Source organism: Amblyomma americanum, unplaced genomic scaffold (assembly GCF_052857255.1).
Source record: "Amblyomma americanum isolate KBUSLIRL-KWMA unplaced genomic scaffold, ASM5285725v1 scaffold_298, whole genome shotgun sequence".
Taxonomy (NCBI): Eukaryota; Metazoa; Arthropoda; class Arachnida; order Ixodida; family Ixodidae; genus Amblyomma; species Amblyomma americanum.
The window spans coordinates 40,015-62,874 of NW_027526770.1; the positions used below are offsets into that span (position 1 = coordinate 40,015).

Consider the following 22,860-nt stretch of genomic DNA (forward strand, 5'->3'; position numbering starts at 1 on the left):
AGAATGAAAATATTTCAAGGAACAATCTCTCAGCCACTTCGGGCGCCTGTGTTTCGAGGAGTGCCCTAACCATCTAGGTAATTATTAAAATTTCTTATTTACCTTATTTATTAGGTGCTTAGCCGTAAGTGGGCGTTTGTAATAGTGGAGGAGAACTAAGGAAAAGCTTCTTCCAAGAGCGCTACAGCAGAAGGACATCTAGTGCGTCTTTTTGCACTAAACGTAAACACAGCACACGAGCTGCTTAGGCAGCTCAGTCCTAACGCAACGCCTTGTGGTGACGTGATGCAGTGCCTGCGGAGAGGGGGGCGGCAAGTTGAACCGTATGCACTTGTAATTGCGTCGTCTCTAGGCTCAAGAAAAAGGAATAGGCATTGCCGACTACGTGGCCGTTGTTTTTGAGGGAGACAAGCGACGCTCGTTTACCTCCGCAAGCGGCGCTCTCGCTTTCCGCTGGTGACAAGTTATCGGTCGTATGTTATCAGGTCGGTCTAGGAGATGAAGTTCACGGGCAGCTGCCAGTACGATGGCCGGGATTTCACTCAACGGATACGCAGGGCACAAGAGTGTTGCTAACGCCACCGACTTAATTTCAGAGCGAAAGGTCCATATTTCGCGTGCACACCTTGGACTTTCTGTTACGGCGCAGATATAACCGCGAGGCGGCCTCAACTGATAGAAAAAGAAAAGAAAATTGTGGTGCACGTGGGAATAAAATCCGGGCCTCCCAATTGCGAGACAGAGACGCTTCCAGTCTGCCACGGCTGTTTTATTTTATTCATTACCTGAATTTTGCGAAAATTCAACTAGAATAGTACTGAGAAAACAGCGATTTTTTTCCTCTGGCGCAAAAGAATCTGCGGTCCAAGAGCGCCATGACACAAGGTATTTTCGGATTGCTCAAGGTGAGGTCAAATGCCCATCTCCGAAGCATTACACCCTTTTTAAACAGAGGGCCACGGCAAGGTAGCTTGTACCAATTGTATCACCGGTAGGTACACGGTGGCCCTGGGGATTGCACCCCGCACCTCCCGCATGCGAGGCGGATGCTTAAGCACAAGGCCTGCGCTGCGGTGCAAACATACTAAAATAAAGCACACACAACACATTAAGTATTGCGGATTTCTAAACAGCCAAAGACTGGTCTCGGCCAACTCAATTTCATGCGTCCCCAGAAGCGGCTCTACTATTGTGGGCTACTCATGAGCACGGTGCTCAGTTGGTTTTGCGGTCGATTTTTTTTGTATTGCGAGAAGCAAATTCATGCAATCTCGAAAATGAATGCTAGCCGGCCTTGTGTCTTTGTCATAATGGTGTGAAGGGGTATTTTTTTTTGTTATGTACTGCTCAGAGGAATCAAGAGCTTCCACGTGACGCGCAGGGAATTCGTTATTTAAGCATGATGATGAGGATGCGATAACATATCATCTTAAAAGCACGGCGACATCTGATTCGGAAGAGCTGATATATGAAAGGCGTGCATTCGCACATCACCATCGTCAGCCTGACTACACCCACTGCAGGGCAAATGCCTGTAACATGTCTCTCCAATTGTGCCTCTCCTTTGCCAGCTGCGCCCACCCTATGCCTGCAAACTGCCTAATCTCATCCGCCCACCTAACCTTCTACCGCCCCCTGCTACATTTGCCTTCTCATGGAATCCACTCCGTTACTCTTAAGGATGAGCGGTTTTCTTGCGTTTGCAGTGCATGCCCTGCTAAAGCCCATTTCTTCCTCTTGATTTTGACTAGGATAGTTAACTCATTTCCTTCAGCCACTTTGTCCACTTCCGGTCACTTAACGTTACACATATCATTTTTGTTTCCATGGTTCGCTGCGCTGCCTTTAACTTAGGCTGAACCCTTCTCGTTAGCCTGCACGTCTCTGCCGCGTAGGTGGGTACCGGTAAGATGCAGCTGTTGTAGACTTTTCTCTTTGAGGGATATTGGTAACCTGCTATTGAAGATCTGAGAGAACCTGCCATTCGCGCTGCCCCCATTCTTTTCCGTCTATTTATTTCCCTCTCATGATCCGGATCAGCTGTTACTAACGGCCCTAAGATGACGTATTCATTTATTACTTCCAGCACCTCGTTGCCTATTGCGAACTGGTGTTTCCTTGCTAGACTCTTGAACATTACTTTGGTTTTCTACATGTTAATTTTGAGACTCACCGTACTGCTCTGTCTGTCTAACTGATTGACCATGATTTGCAGCTCATCTCCTGAGTGGCTTAGCAAGGCAGTGTTATCAGGGAATCGCAGATTATTTGGGTATTCTCTATTAACTTTTATCCCCAACAGTTCTCAATTCAGGCCTCCGAATACCTCCTATAAACAGGCGGTGAATAGCATTGGCGAGATCATGTCTGCTTGCCTGACGCCCTTCCTTATTGGAATTTTATTGCTGACTTTATTGAGGGCTATGGTAGCTGTACAGTTCCTATATAATGTAGCGAAGAGAAAGTTGAAGTGCGATTGCCGCGTGCTGAAGACGACGCTGCTGCTGGCGGACCTGTGTACTGGTTCGTGTGTTCTTGTGCTCCGGCTATCACCAGCTGTGCTCGCCGACGACCTCTACGTCAAGCAAGCCGTGACATTTGGTGGAGGTGCGGGGTACGCATCTCATGCCACAAACCCCGCCTCGCAATTCGAGCCCGGTAGTAAGTCCCGGCCGTCGGGTAATTCCTGGAGCGCTCAGGGGAAACAGAGACTCGCGCTAGCCGACGACAGCAAGGCCAAGCGCCGGAATTCGGACTCTTGCCCGCGGGATCGAGGGCATCTAGGACGACCAACGCCACCATGCCGTCCCAGTTACAACAAACCGACCCCGCTATTGCGCCGAGGATCGTCTACGTGCCTGTCACCCCAAGATCTGTCACTCCGTTCCGTGGCGATGGACATGATGATGTTGAAGACTGGGTCCAGCACTATGAACGGGTAGCTCGACATAATTGGTGGACGCCCGGCCAATATCTGCAGAACCTGTATTTCTCCTTAGATGCCACAGCGAAATACTGGTTCGAGAACCACGAGGCATCGCTAACATCATGGGAGATATGCAAGAGCGTTCTGGTACGCACATTTGCAAACCAGCATCGGCAACAGCATGCTGAAGATCTGCTCCACGCTCGTGACCAGGCTCTCACCCAGAGCGTGAGAAGTTTCGTCGAAGACGTACTGCGTCTGAGTGCCCGCGCTGACCCTCGGGCTACTGAAAAGAAGAAGGTGCGGGCCTTGATGAGGGGTATCCGGAATGGCATATTTAGAGGCCTCGTTCACAATCCTCTCACAGTAGCCGAATTCGTCGCTGAAGCTACCAACATGGAGCACGCATTGCCGACACGAACCAGTCACTTTTGGCGACTAAGCGCCCGTCCTGTTGTCTAAAGTCTTGCTTCGTCCGGCCTGAGCGGTGGTGGCCTGGCCGTTGTTCGCGAAAGTATCCGCGAAGTAGTCCGAGAGGAGCTGAAAAGGCTGTTCCCAGCTCCTGACCAGCCTGCATCTGTCTCCATCGCCACGGCTGTTCGGGACGAACTGCGACTCGCAGACCGGAGGCCTGCAGACCGGACTGCAGACCGGAGGCCGCTGTGTTTCCACTGCGGTGAACCTGACCACTTATACCGCAACGGCCCGTACCGTGAATCGGCCTTCGAGGTTTCAACCGGGCTGGTCCGCGCCCCCGACACGATGAACATCAGCGCGATATACAAGACTACCTTCGACGCTCTCGATCGCCAGTGTCAGCTTCATCTCGCGCTTTCCGGCCGCCGCCCCCTCGCCGATCATCAACCCCTTCTCGCAGATCTCGCCGTGAGAGCCTTTCGCCACTTCGGAAAAACTTAGTACGGCGACGCCTGGAGGTGGCGTTGCCGGTGTTGCACGCAGTAAAGAACCTCCGCCTACGTTGGAATGTCCCCGCACGACTAATGGCACCCTTGGAAGCGAAGACTATTCTGTGGCCTCTAGCAATGTAAACGTTTTAATCGACGGTCGTGAAGTAACGACGCTTGTCGACACGGGTGCAGGTTACTCGGTCTTCAACCGCAACTTCTCTCGGCGTCTTCGCAAGGTATCATCCAATGGGATGGCCCGCCCATACGTACCGCGGGAGGTCCCCTCGTAAGCCCTGATGGCAAGTGCACTGCCCGCGTTGAGATTCAAGGTGAGATGTGCCCAGCCACATTCATGATCCTGGAGAATTGCTCCAAAGACGTTATTCTTGGCATGGGCTTTCTCCGTGAGTATGGCGCTGTAATCGACGTAGGGCGGAACAAGTTGACCCCTCGCGCACGTTCTTCGTCACCAATACCTCCTCGTTCCCCCCCCCTCGCCCCCCCGCGCTTCCATGAAAGCTGATGCCGACCATGTTCACTTGCCGCCGTTGTCGACCGTTTTCCTGCCGGTCCGTGCCGATACCACCGCACGTGGCGAAGGCATTCTCGAAGGAAGTATCCAGATACTAGTTTCGCTGGGAATTGGGGTAGCGCGAGAGATCGCGAATGTTCCACGTGGCGTGCCAACATATTTTAGTGACCAACTTCAGGAACGAGCCGCAGCACCTGACGAAAGGCGTAGTTATAGCCCAACTGGACGAACTTAGCGACGTTCGCGAAGCTTCTGCGCTGCCTGAGGAGGAGGCCCCGCCCGGTTCATGTGACATTACAACGTTGCCCCTGGACATCGATCCCAAGCTTGAGCCTTCCCAAAGTCTCGAACTGCTCTCGCTTTTGCAGCGATACCACAACTGTTTCGCGACGACATCCCGAGTTCGCCAGGTGCCCGTCGCCAAGCAGAGAATTATTGTCGATACCGCGACGCCCCCGATTCGCCAACCGCTATACCGTGTTTTCTTGAAGGAGCGGGAAACCATACAAGAGCAAGAGCTCGAAATGATTAACGACGACGCCATCCAGCCATCCAACAGTCCGTGGTCCGCCCCCGTATTACTGGTCAAGAAAAAAGATGGGACCCTTAGATTTTGCGTCGACTACAGGCGACTCAATAAGGTGATCAAGAAGGACGTGTATCCACTACCTCGCATCGACGACACTCCCGACCATCTCCGTCATGCCCGCTATTTTTCGTCCATCGACTTGAATAGTGGATACTGCCAGATTGAAGTGGATGAGCGCGACCACGAGAAGACCGCATTTATAACACCGGATGGGCTCTACGAGTTTAAGGTCATGCCGTTTGGCCTGTGCACAGCACCCGCGACATTTGAACGAGTCATGGATACTGTGCTCGCCGGACTGAAGTGGCAGACGTGTCTCGTGTATCTGGATGACGTTGTCATCTTCTCCAGCACTTTCGCTGACCATCTTGTGCAGCTTGAAGCGGTTCTTCAAGCTCTCCTAACCACCGGACTCACGCTCAAGCCTTCGAAGTGCTGCTGCGCATACAGTGATCTGAAGTTCCTAGGCCATGTCGTCAGCCGAATGGGTGTGAAGCCGGATCCAGAGAAAACGGCTGCCGTAGAATCCTTCCCTCCACCATCCGCCAAGAAAACTGTCGGCAGCTTTCTCGGCCTCTGCGCGTACTTCAGACGTTTCGTTCGCAACTTCGCCTAGATCGCAGCGCCACTTTACCGCCTTACGAAGGATAGTATGTAGCATTCCGGCAATTAAAGCATGCCCTTGCATCGCCTTCTATACCAGGCCATTTCGATCAAGATGCCGACTCTGTACTCCACACGGACGCCAGAAACAAAGGACTAGGGGCAGTACTTGTGCAAATCTAGGACGGCGCCGAGCGGGTTATTGCCTATGCAAGCCGAGCTCTTTCGAAGGCGGAGGGCAATTACTTGACAACTAAAAGAGAATGTCTTGCTGTCATCTTGGCGATCACCAAATTCCGGCCCTACCTGTATGGTCGCCCTTTTCGCGTCGTTACCAACCATCATTTCCTGGGCTGGCTCGCCAATCTCAAGGACCCCGCAGGCCGCTTTGCTCGGTGGAGCCTGCGGCTACAGGAATACGACGTAACCATCATCAAGAAATCCGGCCGCAAACATCATGATGCTGACTGTTTGTCTCGAGACCCCGTGAATCCGGCACCAAGGGGCGATAACAACGACGAGAACGGCTTCCTTGGGGCATTGGACACGGCAGGTATGGCTGCTCGGCAGCGCAATGATGCTCAGATTCGTCAGCTGATTGCACACCTGGAAGGCCACGAAGACGTGGTGGTGCCCCGCGTTTTCCTGCGTATTCTGCCGACGTTTCGGATTCTGCACGGCGTTCTGTACAAGCAGAACTTCGACAGCAGCCTAAGGTCATGGCTCCTTGTTGTGCCAGAAGACTTTCGCGACGAGGTGACTGAAGCTTGTCACGATGATGCTACTGCTGGTCACCTTGGCTACAGCCAAACACTTGCACGTATTCGAGAGAAGTATTATTGGCCTCAACTTCCCAAGTACGTGCGTCACTACGTCAAAATTTGTCAAGAGTGTCAAATACGGTAAAGACCTTCTACACGACCAGCTGGTCTTCTCCAGCCGCTAGAACCACCGCATGCTCCGTTCCACACTATCGGAATGTGTTTTCTCGGCCCATTTACAACGTCGAAGTCGGGTAACAAGTACAGTGTCATAGCCACCGAATACCTTACCCGATACGCCGAGTCCCGAGCACTTCCTTCTGCGACGGCTGCTGAGACCGCCCAGTTTTTTATTGAGTGTATTGTGCTCCGTCATGGTGCCCCTGCCGTTTTGATCACTGACCGGGGTGCCGCGTTTCTGACACAGCTCACACAGGAGATCCTCCGTCTCAGCTGCACCAGCCACCACCGAACTACGGCGTACCACCCACAAACCAATGGGCTGACGGAGAGGCTGAACAAGACGATGGCTGACATGATCGCGATGTGTGTGGACGTCGCCCATCACAGTTGGGACGAGGTACTACCCTACGTTACCTTCGCCTATAATACCGCAGTGCAAGAGACGACAGGTATGTCCCCTTTCCAGCTGGTGCATGGCAGACAGGTGACCACAATGCTTGACGCTATGTTGCCACACGTGCCGTCTGTCGACGTAGTCGATGATGCCTGTCTGGTCCTCGAGCGCACGGAGGAAGCTCGGCAACTCGCTCGACTCGCTCGACAGCATACAGACGTTTGTCGGTACAATCTCCGTCCACGTGATGTCGATTTTTACCCTGTTGACAAGGTATGGGTCTAGACGCCGGTACGGCGTCGAGGTCTCTCCGAGAAACTCATGAAGCGCTGCTTTGGCCCGTATACGGTTCTTCGCCGCATCGGTGAGCTGAACTAAGAGGTTCTGCCGGAAGGACTTTGACCGCCGTCTCGCCGGTCCTCCCGCCCTGAAATTCTGCACGTTGTCCGGCTTAAGCCCTATTACAGGCGCTAATCGCCTGCATTTTCCACTGCCTTCTACATCGGCCAGCAAGATTTCTGGGCCCCTGTGTGGTTTTCCGCCGCGTGATTTTTGCTCTCGGGACGATGCTTCTTTATAGGGGGAGGTAGTGTAGCGAAGAGAAAGTTGAAGTGCGATTGCCGCGTTCCGAAGACGACGCTGCTGCTGGCGGACCTGTGTTCTGAATCGTTTGTTTTGTGCTCCAGCTTTCACCAGCTGTGCTCGCCGCCGGCCTCTACGTCAAGCAAGCCGTGACGATATATCGTCCAGTATTTTGACATAAGGCTCATCTACACCCTGACTCAGCAATGCCTGTATCACTACTGAGGTTGCCACTGAGTCACATGCATTCTCAAAATAAATGAATTCTATATATAGGGGTTGGCAATATTCTGCGCACTTCTCTATTATATGATTGATAGTGTGAATATGATCTATTGAGGAATATGCTTCATGAAAGCCTGACTGATCATTTGGTTGATTAAAATCTAGGGTGGCGCTGACTCTATTAGCGATTACCTTAGAAAATATCTCGTAGGCAACGGACAGTAAGCTGATCGGCCTGTAATTTTTCAAGACCTTGGTGTCTCCTTTCTTATCAATTAAGATTATATTTGTGTTCTTCCGAGCCTTTTGTACAGTCTAGGTCATAAGGCATTGCCTATAGGGGACCTCTAATGTGCACAGCGACGCGAAGACATCAAGGGGACTGACTGACTGAAAAGCTTTATTTTCAAGACATACCTGGAGCAAGTGAAGCGTTTAATGGGCCGTTCCTTACAAACGCTAGGTGGGCTGCTCATTACAGGAGCCCATATGGCTATTTTTTCTAGCAGAATCTCCCGTCCGTCTTTCAACCAATGTGCTGTTACCTGATCCTTACCAGCTGCTTTTCCCCTTCGCATTGCCTCTAAAGCTTTATTTCCTCTTTCGTTATTGGCGGGATGACGCATTGCTGTGCGCTACTGTATCTCTATCATTAACGTTCTGATTACTTGGTTACTGCATACATTTGTGTAGAACTCTTCGGCTACTTTAACTATCTTATCCATATTGCTAATGACACTACCCCATTGTCTCTTAACGCATACATCTGGTTGTTGCCTATGCCTAGTTTCCTCTTCACGGCTTTGAGGCTACCTTCGTTGTTTAGAGCATGCTCGATTCTCTCCACAATAAACTTCCTTATGTTGGATACCTTGCGCCTCCGCCTCAAATGTCAAAGGCTCTGGTTCGATTCCCAGCCTCTACACAGGTTTTTTTTTATTCGGTGAGTGTGCTAGAGGTTGACCACTTGGTTGGCCACGTGGTCGGTCACGTGGCGCGGAGCAGCTGCCGGCAGCGCGGCGCCGTGGCTGGTCACATGTTTCGTCACGCGGTTGGTCTCGTGAACAGTCACTTGGTTGGTCACGTGCAGTGGTTTCCAGAGGATGCGCAATCCGGCGAGGCGCGCGCGGCGGCGACGGCTCCGGCGCACCAGCTGCGCGCCGTGGGACGTCACTGCTCCTCGCGCTTCCGCAGCACGGCTCTCCAGTAGCCACGCGAAACTGGTAAACCTCGGCCAGTGTACCTTACGCTACAAAATTCCATACCAACGCCGCCAGCAGGCTTTACATTAACAGCGGAATTTCGTAGAAGCATTTTTTGCGCGGCAGTCAGTTCTTAAACCCCACTGAGCTGAAATCGGACTTCGTTCCTGGAAACAAGGCTTAGAACTTCAGAATTCGACAACGTGACTAGGCATAATTTGTACATGTTTTACTTTACACTCTGATAATCTGACAGACTAGGGGCTGATAATAAAAATGTTGGCTGCGGTGCTACGGTTCCCATAAGGCCGGCAGCCACACGCACGGCCCGGCCAGTGTACCCTTGTTAGCGCACTATACAGGGTGATTCATCTAAGGCTTTGTACAAATATTAAAAGAGGCTTTTTGAGTTAGAAGAGTGCTTGTTTGGGCATAGAATTCTGAGCGGTGCAGGATATCGCGGCGACAGAAAAGGCGCGCGGCTCCCCGCTTTTCGTGACTGCAGAAACTACGTCTTCGCTTTAGACCTAGCGCATTAAAAAGTGAATTCATAAAAGGGGCCACAGACAAAAAAGGTAGCCCGGAGCATGGTTCAGGCCACCACAATCATCCGAATACAGTGCATCTTGCCCTCTCTCTCCTTCTCATCATCATGTCTTCACTCCTTCGCCATCACCTCACCCTGTCTTTCTTCCCTCGCCCTCGTCCTCATAAAATTTCATGCGTCTATCCTCTCTCACCTTCACCTCACCGAGTGAAATCCCCATGAGGTGAAGGTGAAGGCGCCCTTATGAGGGCTCACCCTCGTGAGGATGCCCATCTCTTGCGCCAACATTTTAGAAGGCTATGGGATATTTGCGTTGGTGCTCTTGAAGCCGACAGCGCTAGCAGGCCATTTCATGTTTTGCAGGCATGATTTAGTGGAAGACGCAATGCACTATGTCGGCAGGAGATTAATGTCAATGCTTTGCGCCGGAATTTCAAGTCGCGATCTTAGACATGTCGCATTCGATTTCATGGTGACGACAGATGGTGAGTGGGGCGAATAAGCAAATCTGGCTGAGCGTTTTTGCATACTACATGCGACGATCCGTTACAGCGTGCGTATTGTCAGTCGTTACACCAGAGTTATAAGGTGCTAAAAGAGCAGCTAGAGTAGAGCGCCGCGACCACTTGGCAGAAGCGCGGGCGGCATATATAGACGCATCGTGTGACGGCTTTCTTGGCATTGTTGCAGTTTCTGCTGTTCAATAAACCCTGCGCCAACGCTCCTTTTGAAGGCTCATGCAGACGGTAACGGCCAAGATACCCGCGCAAGTGCAGCACACCCACCAGGAGAAGCTGCTACAAAAGCAGCTCGAGGACAGCGCCGCGACCAATTGGCAGCAGCGCCTTCGGCGTATATTGACGCATCGTGTGACGGTTTTCCTGGCATTGTCGCAGTATCTGCTGTACAATCAACCCTTCGCCAGCGCTCGCTTTCAAGGGTCGTGAAGAAAATAACGGCCAAGATACCTGCGCAAGTGCAGCACACTCACCTGGAGAAGCTGCTGTAAATGCAGCTGGAGGACAGCTCCGCTTCTAAGTGGGAGCAGCGCGGGCGGCGTATATTGACGCATCGTGTGACGGTTTTCTTGGAATTGTTGCAGTCTCTGCTGTACTATCAACCCTGTGCCAACACTCGCTTTGAAGGCTCGTGCAGACGATAGCGGCCAAGATACCTGCGCAAGTGCAGCAAGCCCACTAGGAGAAGCTGCTATAAAAGCAGCTGGAGTAGAGCGCCGCGACCAATTGGCAGCAGCGCGGGCGTCCTATATAGACGCATCTTGTGACGGTTTTCTTGGCATTGTCGCAGTCGCTGCTTTACACTCAATCCTGCGCAAGCGCTCGCTTTCAAGGCTCGTGCGGACGATAGCTGCCAATATACTTGCGCAAGTGCAGTTAGCCGACCAGGAGAAGCTGCTAAAAAAGCAGCTGCAGGACAGCTCCGCTTCCAAGTGGCAGCAGCGCGGGCGGCGTATATTGACGCATCGTGTGGCAGTTTTCTTGGCATTGTCGCAGTCTCTGCTGTACAGTCAACCCTGCGCTAGCGTTTGCTTTCAAGGCTCGTGCAGACGATAACTGCCAAGATACCTGCGCAAGTGCTGCACGCCTTCCAGGAGAAGGCGCTATAAAAGCAGCTGGAGGAGAGCGTTGCGACCACATTTGCAAAATTTTGTAGGTCCACAGGAGGGTAACCGTGTTTTCAAAATTCTAAAAACTGATGTCGATATTACGTATAGTAGGCTGCCTGCCTCTGAATAATTAAGGAGCCTAAGAGTAATATATAAAAAAGTCAAGTATTCAAGATTGGTTAAGCAGTCAGCTACAGTCAAGGTGTCTTAGCTGTATTATGAAGTACTAAACCACTGACAACAACGTTAAAAAAGCGTTCTTCTAACTAACAAGTAAAATTTTAAAAATTGTGTAAAGACTTAGGTGAAACACCCTGTATACATCAACGTCTTGAATGCTTGCGCTGGAAACATGAAAAATAGTTTGGTGTTTTGTTTATGATGTTTAACGTCCAAAAGTGGCTCATGCTCTGAGGGACACCTTAGTGGAGGGATGAGAATGTTTTCGACTACCTGAGGTTTTTTAACTTGCACTGACGTCGCACAGTAAAATTGTCTGTAGCATTTCACATTCTGCCACCATGAAATTGCGACCACAGCGGAGCACAATAATCACCGAGCCACCGTGGTAGCGCAAAGTAGGAAAGTTGTCCACCTGAGGTGGTAGAAGGTTGCTGTCGCATGCATATTTACCACCACAAAATCAGGAGGAATAAAATGAATCCCCAACTGCAGTCGAAGCAGATGACGACATTAGAACGCCAGCCCAATCAGCAGCCAAGGTTGAAGTGTCTTTTTCCCCATCTGATCTAAGTTGCTGAAAATGAGCGGCAGGAGAGTGCGGCGTACTATGAGATGTACTATGAACACGTTCGTCCACTGGCGCTATCTTCACCCTCTCGCCTACGGCGTCCACTTTGACATTCCCCATGCCGTGCAGAAGCAGCGTTAGCCAGACCGCTGCGAAATAAAGGTGATGGTGAGGGAGGGACGTTTCAAATCCAAGACTAAGGAAGTCAGTGCAGAAAAGAGGACACCTGCTCACCACTCCGCCTGCTTCTTGAACTCACGTGCGTAGTGGTGACCCTAAAGGTGGAAATTCGGAGATTAAAAAGTAAAAAGGCAGCAAACGGTCCTCTAGTGCCCGCCCTAATAGAGCCGGTTGTACGGTTCAAGTTCTGGGGCAGGTTTCCACCACTAAAATGCAGAATACGTACGGTTAGCACCGGAAGCACGCTCCTGCTTCAAAATATGCGATGTTATTGAGTTAATGATGGCGGTGAATCCTTTTGGCGCAAGGGCATCTGTGGCCAAACAGTGCCGTTGCATAAGTTTTTTTCTTCTACTCAAGGTGGGGTGAAAGACCTATTTCTCAAGGATTTCACCCTAAAGAAGCCGAACGCCAGGTAGGGGAAAGCTTGTATTCAATGTATAACCAGCCGCCACGGTGGCGGAGTTGTTATAGCACTCGGCTGCCGGCCCGAAAGACGCGGCTTCGATCCCGGCCGCGGCAGTCGAATTTCGATGGAGGCGAAATTCTAGAGGTCCGCGTGCTGTGCGATGTCAGTGCACGTAAAAGAACCACAGGTGGTCGAAATTTCCGGAGCCCTTCAATACGGCATCCCTCATAGCCTGAGTCGCTTTGGGACGTTAAATCCCCCATAAACCATTAAAACCAATGTATAACCAGTGGGTACTCGGCAGGACTGGCGACCGAGCCTCGCACGTCCGGCATGCGAGACGGCTGCGCAAATGACTAGGTCACCGCTGCAGTTCATGTCCTTGCAGTTACTACGATTCGTTCACACTGAAAATTGCACGAAAACAGGAGCAGAAAGTGTACGTGACCTCTTCAATTCGTCCTTGTTTTTTCGCGCAGCTTTGAAGACGAACGACTGGCACCAGCAAACCTGCCGAAAACCATACTAGTTACAACGATTTCAACCTATTTTTCACGGTCCTTTAATCGATTACCTCGAGACCACCAGCGCCAGGTTTAAGACAATCCTTAGCTTGCTATACCTGCGTCACGCTAATTCGATTCCAGGTAGGAATGTGCCTCCCTCACCAGCAGTCAGCATTGCTTATATTTAGTGATCTTAATCTACAATTGCGACTTAGGAGCATGCCATGGCTCCGAATCGGAGTGCACCAGAAGACTCTTTACTGCCTTTAAACTCGCTATAGAAGAACACCGTGCCAGTGCCCCCCCCCCCCCCGAAGACCGTGGTAGAATTGCCAGGGGCCGCCCACCATACAGTGCACGTCCGCTGTGTAGCAGCTTTGTCAGATGATCCTAAAGCAGACTACATATAAAGTTTTTGTGACTGCCGATGCACCAAAGTGGCCCTTGCTTTGCGCTCTTGATATGTTTGTTTCTGTGATCTGTTAGTCAAAAGTCTCTCATCAGTGATGCATGGAGGGTTGCAGTTGTAAAGATGAGCGGGCCCAAATGAGCTCCTGCAGCATTCTAATCCTTCACTTCAAGTCAGCGCAACAGGAAGCCATGGTCGTTCCATTCCACGAAATCCTTGCCTGCTACAGCTCCAGCAAAAGGCGGTTCAAGGTTTTGTTCGATACCAGAGCGTTCAAGAGTACGTGGGATCATGCTCCAATAATGAAAGCATCTTCAGAAGCTACATGAACACGTCCTTATAGATAACGCTCTCCTTACCCCACTAATGCTGTGAATCTTCGAATGGCGTGACACAGCTCACTGTCCCCATTGTCAAGAGATTAAGGCAGGCATAGAACAGAGTCTCTATTGATGAAACGCTGCCATTAGCTCTGCTTATTTCTCTCTACCCTACCCCTCCTTACTGGTGGGCTTGGCTTCACTCGGGCTCGGCAGATTTTTGGTGGACCTTGGAAAAGCGAACGGTCTACCTTTCAGGGCTTTACTGCGCGCCTGGAATAGTTCTTTTCCTCAGCCTCCTTCTAGCTACACATGGATTAATACCACTGCGGGCTTGCCTATCCGGACATGTGAGAATAAGGACAGACGACAATGAAAACCACTCCTGGACGACGTCATAGACACAATTGGAAATCAGAGAAGTACTTTGTAAACTGTTGTTTGTTACGTATTATAGCAGCCAGAGCGGGACCAGTGCAGCCAACCACCGTAGAGAAGAAAGACGGTTGCGGCCAAGTTCGCGAGTCCTGCCTGGCTGAACGCACTTTTGAACAAACTCGACGTCGCGCTGACGCCGCCTCGATCGCTGCTTTGCCGCTGCCTTCTGGTCTTCAACCAGTACTCCCTATACGTAAGGCCAGAACTCGGCCTTACGTTTACGGTCGCCCGTTTATAGTCATGGGGGGTCATCTCGCACGCTGTTGGCTATTTTCTCTGAAGGATCCATCCAGACGTCTTGCTCGTTGGGTCCCCCGCCTGCAGGAGTGAAACATTCATATCGGTTACCGCTGCTGCCGCGAACATTCGGATGCTCACGTCCTTTCCTGCTCGTTATTCCGAGTGACTTGTCTCCACCATCCCTCAGCGTTTGTTTCGCCGTCCCTTGACATCTCGGACATCTCTGAGCAGCGAAAAGATTCTAGAATTGCCTCCCTCATCGCTTTGCTGTCGCCTTGCCGCCTTTCTACTTCTCGCGCTCTCCAGCGCCAAGTGCACCACTTGGCCGTTCGGAATGGTTTGCACTACCGCTGTAACTCCTCCTGGTTATTCCCCGCCACCTGCGCTCTCACATCTGTGCCGGCTTCCACGCAGATCCCCAGGGTGTTCATGCCGGTGTGTTGGAAACATATGCACGCTTGCGTCTGCGTGTTATTAATGGCGAGGCATGTACCGCTTTGTGCCACAGTACGTCCAATCTTGCCCAATTTGCCAACGACGGAAGACATTGCCTCGCCTTTCCATTTCACTTCTGACGGCCATCGTTGCTTCATCGTCGCCATAGACCACCTCGCCCGTTATGCCGAAACTGCGCCGTTGGCGTCCGCTTCCGCCCGAGTGGTGTTGCATCTTTCATCCTTCATCAACTTATCCTTCGACAGGGGGCACCGAAAGAACTTCTTAGTGACCGCGGCCGCGTCTTTCTTTCGAGTGTTGTCGAGGCAGTACTCTGAGAATGTCAACTTATTCGTCGCACTACATCTGCTTGCCATGCCCAAACCGACGGCTTAGTTGAGCGTTTCAATAGCCCTTCCACTGACATGCTCGCTAAGTGTGTGGAGTGCCACCTAAGTGAAAGAAAATCCTTGCCTTTGTTACATACGTCTACAATCAACCTACTACTGGGTTCTCGCCCCTTTTCCTTCTCTATGCTGGGGATACTACGTGCACCATGCACACCTCCTCCCTTGTCGCCGTGACGCTTCCTAATCCAAGCCACTTTCTCAGGCTGCTCAGTGCGCCGAAGAGTGCCGCTAGTTTTCTTGTGAAAATGACCACAGAAACACAGCAATGCCAGCCGCTCAACTACGACAGCTTCCCTACGGTGCCCTTCTACCATCCAGACTCGGTCGTCTGGCTCCGGGTCCCTTCCTCCACTCCCGACCTGTGCACGAAACTTCTAACCAGCGATAACGTTCATTACCACGTCACTGTATAAACATCGGCGGTCTATTGCCTCATCCAGCCGCTCGCCTCCTCATCGAATCGGCGTCGTCGTGGGGGGAGGGGAGGGTTGAAATTTTCCACGCCATCCACCTAAAGCCTTACTACGACCCCCAGGTTAAGTGCTCGCCTTGAATCGCCAGGATGGCTCCTTCTGTGCCTGACGGTGATTGCAGTATAGCACGCCAGCTTGAGCCCAGTGCAGGCAACCGCCGGATAGGTGAAAGACTGTTGTGGCCAATGCGCCAGACCGGCCTGCTTAAACGCCTTTCGGAGTAACTCGACGTCACACTGACGCCACCTTGATCACTGCATTGCCGCTGCGTTCTGGTCTTCACCCAGAACTTCCTGGTCGCCTTACAATGTGTATTGCGATGAGCGGAAACCCTACTTTCAACCACAAGTCGTGCCAGCCGGCGGCAGCACCATTACCACTTCTTGTTTACGTCACAGATCGGTGTTGTTCTACACTGTGATTCATATTTTGAGTGCACTTGCGTGCAAGCTGTGCACTACTGTTGCTTTCAAGCGGTTGGGTGCTCCAAATGCGACTTGTAAGACTTTTTAGTTTTTAAATTACTGCGATTAAATTGATGTAACTTGATTACTTTTTGAGGTATTTTTTAATGTATTACACAATTTCCCTGCTCTAGCAGATTACTTACGTAACGAATTACTTGGGAGCAGTAATTTTGGAGCAAAATATAAGAATTGTTTTTCAATTTACTTTCTTTTGAGCCACCACGGTTTCTCAGTGGTTATGGCGCAGTGGTTATGAAAGAACAAATAATGTGCATGTCGCATCTGGTGAGATAATTTGCTTCTTCTTTTAATCTCTTCGCTATGGGTTGGTTTTGGTTTTTGGGGTTTAAATTCCAATACAAGTAGGGCTATGATGTACGACATAGTGGAGCGCTGCGAATAATTTAGACCACCTAGATTTCTTAAAAGCGCACTGACATCGCACAGTAAATGGGCCTCTAGCACGTAGCCTCCATCGAAATGCGACCTCCGCAGCCGAGATCGAATCCGCGTCTTTCGGGCTAGCCGCCTTGAGACGTAACCACTGAGCCACCACTTTGACTTTGTTGCTTTGTTTCTTTGCATGCCAGAAAGGTAGAATGATATTTAAAAGTAATTTATTCCATTTCGGGAAGAGACCTGTTGTAACGTTAGTTTTTGTAAGCAGTAGTTTTTAATGTAATTAAGTTGCTTTGATGCTTTTTAAAAGGCGTAATCAGTTGTTTGGTTTATCTCAAAAAGTGATTTTGCCACATACGCTGTTTTGAATAACCGCCGCATTTAGTTTCCTTTACCGCCGGCGACGGAGAGTGATAGGCCGCAGCAGGTCAGACGCCGTGAAGACCGCTCATTGACAGGACCAAAAGTCTGGTGCGCATGAGAGCCTCGTGGCGGGTCACTCGCAGGCTTGAATATGTGGCCGAAAGTGACCCCATCACCCCTGCAACAGGCTGCGTCTGCAAACAGGGCGAAAGACGAGGCGCATTCGCAAGTGGGCTATAGCAGTCACTGAAACCGCTTTATTGGTGCAGGAAGGAAAAACAAACGACCATGTCGGCTTATTGTACTTACGTTGCAGAAAAAGTGGTAAAAATGATGCGCTAAAGTGCCAACTATATGATGTGCCAGCCAGAGTTCTGTGAGGGCACGGGGAAGCATTTCTAATCTATCGCGGAATGGTTGTTGTGAACAACATAACAAGGATAAAGCACGGCAGCGGGAAGCATGTTACAAACGACCGTTGTGCATCTCGCAGTGTTCGTGACAAATAGAAAAAACGTGTCGACAGGCGGGCGAACGTGCTAGCCATGAAATGGAGTCTATCAAAATACCCTAAGTCGATGGCCATGCGGTTTAATGGTCCCAAGAAATATTCTTTAATCATTGTTTCAACGTCCGTTTCTGGCTTCTGAAATACCATCTGTTGGGCTATAAGGCGTGGTCGCTTTATCTTCGCAAGGAAACCATCCAGCATCTTGTCATCTACTCTGCGGGCCCTGGTACAGTCTAAACTGCGTTGCCTCTCATCCGCTATCCAACCAAAGCAGTGGCTGCAATAGGCACATCGCGCTAATTGCCGAAGGCAGCTAGGGGATGACTAATGCAGAAGAGAACAAAGGCGCACCGATCTTCAGTTCTAATATCAAGCAGTGCGCACATTGGAACAGGGGATGCGAGACGTATGGAGAATGCGCCATTGTAACAGATGTCGACAAAAGCCACTTCAAAAATTTTCGTAGTGAAAGTTAGCCTCTGAACAGCGTTTTTTTTCTATTACTGGTGTGATTCTAGAGAGGAAAAAGTTTCTTATTGTTCAGTCGTGTTTTTAAATCTCTAAAATATGGCCTTTAGATATCGCTTATAAGGTCATATCACTAAATACTGGCCTCTCACTAAGCTGATATTCGAGCCATTCGTTGTTGAGAAGTATATGGTCTTAATCACTGCAATTCGTGTTTGACTTTTTTAGACCTAAAAGCCCTACACTTCCAACACTATTAGTCCAAACTGGCGCTACGTGCTTACCGCAGCTCATTTGCAGCAAAAATACTACACTAAATACTAAAAAACACTACACTAACCGTGAAGCATGTAGCGAGATTATTCGCCGGTGGACTATCATTCCATGGTTCTACATCATGTGCAGGCTGGATGCTGCGCCTGAACCAGTAGAAGGTCCGGATCCTGCTCCATCAGCAGGTGGAGCGGACACCCATGACGGTGACCCCAAAGAGGAGGGAGCCAGTGGCGTCACCACCCGCGCTGGCCGACAGCGGCGAGTAAGAGGAGGTGGCCGAATAAAACGGTGAGTGAAGAGGAACGCCGGCCTCGACGCGGACACAGTGCGTTTATGATGCGCGCGTACTTTTAAGCCAGCCGCTGCACTGGCTGGAAGGCATGACTTCATTTGTGTGACAGTCCTTTCCGTGTCAAACACTGCCGCATATGGGATTGGTGGCCGCAACCTCTTTCAAGACTTCTGGCACTAACAGACTGATGGTATAGATACAAATGAAGCGCAATAAACTGTTTTTCAATTCATGATGCACACAAGGAAAATAATATATTGTAATATATAATGCATTTCATACGCTCAAGGAATGAACTGCACTTTGCGCGTAGATATTTGTACCTAGCCGAGTTTTTTTATTCTTACCTGCGCCGAAGAGTGAAAATCAAAGTATGTACAAAAACTGGTGAGAGCAGAAGACCTTACAGATCGTAAATGCATCTTTTTGAGTGAAAAGTGTCCAGGAATTTGGTTATGTTTGCCGAGAAGAATATGCTGGGTGTTACAGCAAACTATTTCGAAATTCTGAAAAATGAAGTGGACGAAACAGAATGAAAATATTTCAAGGAACAATCTATCAGCCACTTCGGGCGTCTGTGTTTCGAGGAGTGCCCTATCCATCTAGGTAATTTATTAAAATTTCTTATTTACCTTATTTATCAGGTGGTTAGCCGTAAGTGGGCGTTTGTAACAGTGGAGGAGAACTAAGGAAAAGCTGCTTCCAAGAGCGCTACAGCAGAAGGAAATCTAGTGCGTCTTTCTGCACTAAACGTAAACACAGCACACGAGCTGCTTAGGCAGCTCAGTCCTAACGCAACGCCTTGTGGTGACGTGATGCAGTGCCTGCGGAGAGGGGGGCGGCAAGTTGAACCGTATGCACTTGTCATTGCGTCGTCTCTAGGCTCAAGAAAAAGGAATAGGCATTGCCGACTACGTGGCCGTTGTTTTTGAGGGAGACAAGCGACGCTCGTTTACCTCCGCAGGCGGCGCTCTCGCTTTTCGCTGTTGACAAGTTATCGGTCGTATGTTATCAGGTCGGTCTAGGAGATGAAGTTCACGGGCAGCTGCCAGTACAATGGCCGGAATTTCACTCAACGGATGCGCAGGGCACAAGAGTGTTGCTAACTCCACCGACTTAATTTCAGAGCGAAAGGTCCATATTTCGCGTGCACACCTTGGACGTTCTGTTACGGCGCAGATATAACCGCGAGGCGGCCTCAACTGATAGAAAAAGAAAAGAAAATTGTGGTGCACGTGGGAATAAAATCCGGGCCTCCCAATTGCGAGACAGAGACGCTTCCAGTCTGCCACGGCTGTTTTATTTTATTCATTACCTGAATTTTGCGAAAATTCAACTAGAATAGTACTGTGAAAACAGCGATTTTTTCCTCTGGCGCAAAAGAATCTGCGGTCCAAGAGCGCCATGACACAAGGTATTTTCGGATTGCTCAAGGTGAGGTCAAATGCCCATCTCCGAAGCATTACACCCTTTTTAAACAGAGGGCCATGGCAAAGTTTTGTACGAATTGTATCACCGGTAGGTACACGGTGGCCCTGGGCATTGCACCCCGCACCTCCCGCATGCGAGGCGGATGCTTAAGCACAAGGCCTGCGCTGCGGTGCAAACATACTAAAATAAAGCACACACAACACATTCAGTATTGCGGATTTCAAAACAGCCAAAGACTGGTCTCGGCCAACTCAATTTCATGCGTCCCCAGAAGCGGCTCTACTATTGTGGGCTACTCATGAGCACGGTGCTCAGTTGGTTTTGCGGTCGATTTTTTGTATTGCGAGAGGCGAATTCATGCAATCTCGAAAATGAATGCTAGCCGGCCTGGTGGCTTTGTCATAATGGTGTGAAGGGGTATTTTTTTTGTTATGTACTGCTCAGAGGAATAAAGAGCTTCCACGTGACGCGCAGGGAATTCGTTATTTAAGCATGATGATGAGGATGCGATAACATATCATCTTAAAAGCGCGGCGACATCTGATTCGGAAGAGCTAATAGGTGAAAGGCGTGCATTCGCACATCACCATCGTCAGCCTGACTACACCCACTGCAGGGAAAATGCCTGTAACATGTCTCTCCAATTGTGCCTCTCCTTTGCCAGCTGCGCCCACCCTATGCCTGCAAACTGCCTAACATCATCCGCCCACCTAACCTTCTGCCGCCCCCTGCTACATTTGCCTTCTCATGGAATCGACTCCGTTACTCTTAAGGATGAGCGGTTTTCTTGCGTTTGCAGTGCATGCCCTGCTAAAGCCCATTTCTTCCTCTTGATTTCGACTAGGATGTAGTTAACACATTTCCTTCAGCCACTTTGTCCACTTCCGGTCACTTAAAGTTACACATATCATTTTTCTTTCCATGGTTCGCTGGGCTGCCTTTAAGTTAAGCTGAACCCTTCTCGTTAGCCTGCACGTCTCTGCGCGTAGGTGAGTACCGGTAAGATGCAGCTGTTGTAGACTTTTCTCTTGAGGGATATTGGTAACCTGCTATTGAAGATCTGAGAGAACCTGCCATTCGCGCTGCCCCCATTCTTTTCCGTCTATTTATTTCCCTCTCATGATCCGGATCAGCTGTTACTAACGGCCTTAAGTAGACGTATTCATTTACCACTTCCAGCACCTCGTTGCCAATTGCGAACTGGTGTTTCCTTGCTTGACTCTTGAACATTACTTTGGTTTTCTACATGTTAATTTTGAGACCCACCGTACTGCTCTGTCTGTCTAACTGATTGACCATGATTTGCAGCTCATCTCCTGAGTGGCTTAGCAAGGCAGTGTCATCAGGGAATCGCAGATTATTTGGGTATTCTCTATTAACTTTTATCCCCAACAGTTCTCAATTCAGGCCTCGGAATACCTCCTGTAAACAGGCGGTGAATAGCATTGGCGAGATCATGTCTGCTTGCCTGACGCCCTTCCTTATTGGAATTTTATTGGTGACTTTATTGAGGGCTATGGTAGCTGTACAGTTCCTATATATTGTAGCGAAGAGAAAGTTGAAGTGCGATTGCCGCGTGCTGAAGACGACGCTGCTGCTGGCGGACCTGTGTACTGGTTCGTGTGTTCATGTGCTCCGGCTATCACCAGCTGCGCTCGCCGCCGTCCTCTACGTCAAGCAAGCCGTGACATTTGGTGGAGGTGCGGGGTACGCATCTCATGCCACACACCCCCGCCTCGCAATTCGAGCCCGGTAGTAAGTCCCGGCCGTCGGGTAATTCCTGGAGCCCTCAGGGGAAACAGAGACTCGCGCTAGACGACGACAGCAAGGCCAAGCGCCGGAATTCGGACTCTTGAACGCGGGATCGAGGACATCTAGGACGACCAACGCCACCATGCCGTCCCAGTTACACCAAACCGACCCCGCTATTGCGCCGAGGATCGTCTACGTGCCTGTCACCCCAAGATCTGTCACTCCGTTCCGTGGCGATGGACTTGATGATGTTGAAGACTGGGTCCAGCACTATGAACGGGTAGCTCGACATAATGGGTGGACACCCGGCCAATATCTGCAGAACCTGTATTTCTCCTTAGATGCCACAGCGAAATACTGGTTCGAGAACCACGAGGCGTCGCTAACATCATGGGAGATATGCAAGAGCGTTCTGGTACGCACATTTGCAAACCAGCATCGGCAACAGCATGCTGAAGATCTGCTCCACGCTCGTGACCAGGCTCTCACCGAGAGCGTGAGAAGTTTCGTCGAAGACGTACTGCGTCTGAGTGCCCGCGCTGACCCTCGGGCTACTGAAAAGGAGAAGGTGCGGGCCTTGATGAGGGGTATCCGGAATGGCATATTTAGAGGCCTCGTTCGCAATCCTCTCACAGTAGCCGAATTCGTCGCTGAAGCTACCAACATGGAGCACGCATTGCCGACAAGAACCAGTCACTTTCGGCGACTAAGCGCCCGTCCTGTTGTCTAAAGTCTTGCTTCGTCCGGCCTGAGCAGTGGTGGCCTGGCCGATGTCCGCGAAAGTATCCGCGAAGTCGTCCGAGAGGAGCTGAAAAGGCTGTTCCCAGCTCCTGACCAGCCTGCATCTGTCTCCATCGCCACGGCTGTTCGGGACGAAAGCGACTCGCAGACCGGAGGCCTGCAGACCGGACTGCAGACCGGAGGCCGCTGTGTTTCCACTGCGGTGAACCTGACCACTTATACCGCAACGGCCCGTACCGTGAATCGGCCTTCGAGGTTTCAACTGGGCTGGTCCGCGCCCCCGGCACGGTGAAGATCCCCGCGATATACAAGACTACCTTCGACGCTCTCGATCGCCAGTGTCAGCTTCATCTCGCACTTTCCGGCCGCCGCCCCCTCGCCGATCATCAACCCCTTCTCGCAGATCTCGCCGTGAGAGCCTTTCGCCACGTCGGAAAAACTAAGTACGGCGACGCCTGGAGGTGGCGTTGCCGGTGTTGCACGCAGTAAAGAACCTCTGCCTACGTTGGA

At 50.6% G+C, this 22,860-nt stretch overlaps 1 long non-coding RNA gene across 1 annotated transcript in view; it reads left to right on the top strand.

Annotated features, from left to right (window-relative positions):
- LOC144112501 (uncharacterized) overlaps nucleotides 1-18,416 on the top strand; it is a 37,563-nt gene extending 19,147 nt beyond the window's left edge. The window contains exon 3 of the long non-coding RNA XR_013310284.1: nucleotides 18,264-18,416. This is a non-coding gene — a long non-coding RNA (uncharacterized LOC144112501). The remainder of the gene's footprint in view (nucleotides 1-18,263) is intronic.
- The last annotated feature ends 4,444 nt before the right edge of the window (nucleotides 18,417-22,860 follow it).